This window comes from Nuphar pumila, chromosome 12, assembly GCF_984573655.1.
Source record: "Nuphar pumila chromosome 12, dmNupPumi1.hap1.1, whole genome shotgun sequence".
NCBI lineage: Eukaryota > Viridiplantae > Streptophyta > Magnoliopsida > Nymphaeales > Nymphaeaceae > Nuphar > Nuphar pumila.
In genome coordinates, this window is record NC_143260.1 from 42,461,064 (window position 1) to 42,467,205 (window position 6,142).

Consider the following 6,142-nt stretch of genomic DNA (forward strand, 5'->3'; position numbering starts at 1 on the left):
GCTTTTCCTAGAGCGGCTCCACAAAATGGAGTTGTTGAAAGAAAGAAAAGAACTTCTCAAGAGGTTTGGGATGGACTCATCGAAATCAATATGGAATCCTATGAGTACAACTACTTCTCTTGATAAAGATGAAAATGGTAAAAATGTAGATACTAAGCTCTACAGAGGTATGATCGGATCTCTATTATACTTAACTGCTAGTCGACCTGATATAATGTTTAGTGTTTGTATGTGTGCAAGATTTCAAGCTAATCCAAAAGAATCTCATTTAACTACAGTAAAACAAATTCTTCATTATTTGAAAGATACTTCAGATTTTGATTTGTTTTACCCAAAATCATCTTCCTTTAATTTAGTTTCATATAGTGATGCAGATTTTGCAGGAAGTAAATCTGATCGCAAGAGTACTAGTGGAACTTGTCATTTCTTAGGAAATTCTTTAGTCTCTTGGTTTAGTAAAAAGCAAAATTTAGTGTCACTCTCAACAACTGAAGCAGAATATATAGCGGCTAGTTTAGCGTGTTCATAAGTACTATAGATGAAACAGACCTTAAAAGATTTTGGTTTGAATTACTCCACAACAACCATTTATTGTGATAACACTAGTGCTATAAATCTTTCGAAAAATCCTGTTCAGCACTCAATAACTAAGCATATTGAAGTTAAACATCATTTCTTAAGAGATTATGTGTTAAAAGGAGATATTTCGTTAAATTTTATTTCCACTAAAGAACAACATGCCGATATCTTCACTAAACCACTTAAAAATGAAGAATTTATGAGAATTAGGAGAGAACTAGGCATTTGCTCATTTTTGGATTTATAAAAATACTGATTTTTGAACAAAATCTCAAAATCGCACATTATTAGTCGACCGATAAAGTTTTAGTCGACTGATGCTTTTAAATTTTTTTAGAATGAATCACACCATATTAGTTGACCGATAAAATTTTAGTCTACTAAATTTTTTTTTAAAAAATTTAACTGAAGGGACGCGATACCCCTTGGATTTTTTAACACCCATTTTTTTTGGCATTGTTTCATTTTTTTTAAAAGGAACAAAACCTTTAGAACGAAACTCTCTCTCTCTCTTTCCTCTCTCTCTTCCGAAAAACCCTCGGAGTACCGTTCGAACCTATCCTCGCCGGAATTTTCTGGCTGTGACAGGGAAACACCGGAATCCTCTTGCAGTAACCGGCACATCTTCAAATCTCGGCAGAATCCTCTTGCTGTGATGGTGTATCTTCAGTCCTTGTCGGAATCCCCTTGTGGCAGCCTCGCATCTGCCGTCATCCACCGCAGACTCCTCCTCGTTTATTCACTGTTTCTGTTGCATTGGTTCTCCCTCACAACGCCGGACAACATCTTCTTTCTGCCGAACGTCATTTGGAAGTCAACATCATTCTCTGCAACTATTTTTTTGAGGTGAATCTATTTTTTTTTAACCATGCCTCGTTCGAAGACTGCATCTGCAAAAGGTTTAGGTTCTCCTCCTCCTACACCTTCTTCAAGACATGAATTTTCTCTCAGATTACTCTAAAATCCTCTTTTATATGATACTTTTGGATCGATTTCTGCCCTACCTATTTTACCAAGCCGAAATGTATTGTTTCACCTGTTTTCTCGTTACAAAATAAGAGAATTATTTCCAGAAATTTCACATCTTTTGATGTCTGTGCAGACACCCTTGATTATCTTTTTCTGATTCACTTGTTTTATACGAATTTACATTTTGATCATGAAACTGAAGTTCTTTCCTCTCTTGTTCGTGATGTTGAAATTGAGTTTGATTCTAAACTACTTGGAGAAATCCTAGAAATTCTATCTTCAGAGACTCTTTTCAATACTGTTGAACTGAATGATGAGAGAATTTTTGAACAAATTCTTCTTTCCAGTGCACCTCATTGTCCTCCTTTCAAAAATACTAATCTTCAAACTCGTGCACGCATTGCTGGATGAATCCTTGCCCATAATGTTCTACCTAAAACTGGTTCTTTTGATTACTATTCCACAGATCTATCTACGACTCTTTATGTTTTATTTGGAAATATTTCTGTAAATTGGGCCAATGTGTATTTTACAAATTTGTGGAAACAAAAACCAATTCTTCCTTATGGTTGTCTTCTAACTCGTATTTTCAGACATTTCAAAGTTCCCTTAACTAATGAAAAATATATTGAGCAAAAGGAGTTCTTCGATCAAACTATTTTTAAAAGGATGAAAATCAAATATCTGCCTCCTTTAAATGTTGATTAAACTGAACCATCTGATCCTACTGAACCATCAATTTTTGAACCCTCACCATCTTCTGCGACACCTTCATCTCAAGCAAAAAGAAAGAAATTTTCTACAAGTCAAGACAATGATGAAGTTTTGCAGCAACTGAAAGCTTTGGAGCTGCATCAACGCACTTTTCGTGAAGATGCGACTCAACAACTTTCTTTGATTCAGAAAGATGTGACTGCAATCAAGGACTTGCTCAACTCACTTTTCTGTCTTTACTGAACTTTAATACTTTATGGGTTGTAATATTTTAAACTTGTATTTACATTTTGCTTATGCTATTTCTGCCCTTACTCTTTTTTATTATGACAAAGGGGGAGAAAAAGATAGCATTTTACATAAGAAATGCGAAATTAAGAGAAAAAGATAGAAATTGCATATTGCATTATGACATGGAAATTACATCATGTGAAAGCACTGAAAATTTCATTTACGAAAAAGATTTAAAAATGCATGAAGTAATGATGGAAATGCAAACCAATCAATATGTGATATATGTGCTTTGAATGTACTAACTTTTAATGTTTTGCAGCATATTGATAGGGGGAGTAAAAATCTCCATCTATGCATCTAAATGCTTCATCTTTGATTAAGTTTGTCATCATCAAAAAGGGGAGATTGTTACGACAATGAAGCCGTACATGATACTTCAAGTACAAGGTTTTGATGATGAGCAAGTGAAATCAACTGCATTTCAGCTAAGGCAATGAAGACATTGAAGAATTCGATGAAGAATCTTTGAAGACTAGTGTGCAAATGTTAAATTCATTAAAAGTCTTAGATTCTTGTAAGAGCTTTACTTAGAGTGCATATTTAGGTTACATTTTACCTAAAAAGTCTTTAGAAAAACTTTTCTAAAAGAACCCTTCATGAAAATCTTTTTAGAAAACTCTTTTCTTAAATTTTCGTGTTTATTAGTCGACCAATAGACTCACCAGTCGACTAATCCTTTCGTGCCATATTTTCTAAAAAGTCATTTTTGTCAAGTTAGTCGACTGAAGTTTTTATCAGTCGACTGGACAGAATGTCTGTTTTCTGGAAAATTAGCAGTAGTCGACTAATGATTTTATCAGTCGACTGAACATAACATGTGTTTTCTGAAAATTTAGCAGCAGTCGACTAATGCTTTTATCAGTCGACCAGACAGAATGTATGTTTTTTAGAAGATTTTAGCAGCAGTCGACTGAAAGGTTTTTTAGTCTACTGATGATATTATCAGTCAACTAATTTTATCTCCAGTCGACTAAGTTTCAAAAGTTCTGATTTTCAAACGACTCGATTAACAGATCAGTCGACCAACGATAACTGTCAGTCTACTAATAACTAACTATTAGTCAACTAACTACTGTTCCAGTCGACTAATTTTGCTGTTTTTCCTGAAACTTTAAAAAGGCGTGTCTTTTCATTTTTCAAACATTTTGATCGTTCAAAATGGACTGTTTTGACACCCTTTCATACCCTCAACGTATGAAAACTTTCAACTATAAATATGAGTGCATTTTACACTCAAAACAACTTCAATTCAATCAATTTGAATCAATTACTCTTTGTTTTTTCACTCATATTCATTTTCTCACTCACGTGATATTTTTCACTTCAGTTTTTCACTCAAATTCCTTTGAGAGATAGTGAATTCGTGAGTAGAGTATTTCAACAACCTCAAAAACCAATTGCATCTCATTTGCATTCAAAAGAAGGGCTCATAGGTTGTTTTGTAAGTTGTTACTTATTTTCTGTAAAAGGAAGGACTCCTTGGTTTAAAGGAGTTGTTTGCTTTCAGTAGGTTTGTTACTGAAAGTGGGACCGGATTTGGTCTCTATGATCTTGTAGTTACACAAGGTTGATAGTGGAAATCTCAAGCGGGTTTTGCTTGGGGAGTGGATGTAGGTCGGGAAAGACCGAACCCGGATAAATTCTATGTTTTTTGTCTGTTTGCTTTTCAAATTGCAAAACCCGTCAATATTCCGCAGACAATTTTTTAAAAGCACTATTCACCCCCCTCTAGTGCTCGTTGACTCGATTCTACTGCACTTTCATGCCTAACGAAAATGAAGAAGAAGAGAAGACTGTAAAAAGAGATGGCCGACAAACCCCCCTATGACGCCCACTAATGATCAAACCAATCGTTTGATTTATAGTTATCTCCACGAGGTAGGAACGAACCCAAAAAAGTTTTCTATCTTACATAATGCAGGAACAAGAAGGTGTCCATGTGTTGTAACACAAGCTAAAAACAAAGGCGGAATGTGCAAATCTATATACGGGGAGCGGGAGGACATTTTCGTCCAATGCATATCTATCTTACGGGAGGACATTTCCGTCAAAAGCATATCTACCTTTTTTATATGTCATTTTATTTTAAAGTCATCATGGGAAACATTGGCATATGAATTATCACGGGTCCCAAGATATTCCTCCGTACACACTAGAACACACGAATTTGTGTTCCAGGGAGAACACATAACACCCTCCCCTTGTCGGGTCTCCACCGTTTCAGAATAAGAGTATATCCAGCTACACGCCATGCTCCAATTTTGTATGATCAATTTCATGTCCTCCTCACTATTAATATAGCCAAAAGAACAAACCATTTCTCATGGTCAGAAAAAGCACATCAGAAGTAGAGCGGAAAGACCTACTACAAGAGTATATTTTAAAGAAGAGAGCATTTTTCTTATACATCTTTGGAGGAATAACCAGATTGCTTTATCATGAGTCATTTCCACTAGGATCAGCGAGTTCCCTGCTAAATCCTGAAGATCAGCACAGGGGTCATGGAAAAAGATAACGCAGTTGCGAACACGCCAATTTTTTTCAAAAATTCTCATTTTGCCCCTGGCCCCCAACTTCTGAGCAATTGGGTTAATTTCTAGTCAATTCTTGGATTCAATTCCTGGTTAAAGATCCAAAATCCAACTTCATTTTCCATATTTGGCCTAATCTCGGATCCAGATCTGATATCCAAATCCGATTCTGAGCCTGGATCTTCTATTTTTCAAAAAAATCAATTCTTTGTATTGGCTTAGCTATTTTATTCAAATCCAATCTCGTCATGTATCCTCAATTTGAGATCCAAACTTGATATTTTCTCAAAACCTTGAATCCAGATCTGTTTTAAAACCCAATTTTAAAATTAAAATCTTTTATTTCAAAAACTCACTTTTGAAAAATCCTTAAATTTTAAAAAGCAAATATTTTATAAAATCTTTACAAAAAAATTCATCTGGATCTCATTTCCTAAATCCCTTGCATTTCTCTTATATTTTAGGGTTTTTCTTTCAAAAACATTAAAAAAATTCAGAAAAGCAACTTTAAACCCCCTTTTTTGAAAAACCTTGTAAAGGAGCCCTCTTTTTGAAAAATTTTAAAACATGGAGGGACCCATTTTGAAAAATTTCTAATGGCTCCTTTAAATATAAACAACCATCAGGGGAGGCTCTGAGGATTCATCTCACACCCATCCATCTCCAACGCCAAGCATCCATCGCCTTCCTCCTTTTTCCTCTCTCCTTTTCCCTTTCCTCTGTTCTTCTCTTTTTTTTCTAAAGGAGCCTGATCCACTCAACATTCAAAGGAAGTGCCTTTTTCCTCCAAAGCTCCACCACGGTAAGCGCTCCCCACTTCTTCTTTTTTCTTTTCTTTCTTCTCTCATTCCCCTTTTCTGCACTTCTCATGGTGTTTCAACACCATGATTCATTCACGGATTTATGTCGGATGATGCATTTGGATTTCATTTCCATTTATGTGGCATCCGACCATCCATGATTCAATTAAAACTGCATATCGTGATTCATTCGAATTGAACGACACATTTGGACTTGATTTCCATCTATGCGATATCCAATTGAATCACACATTT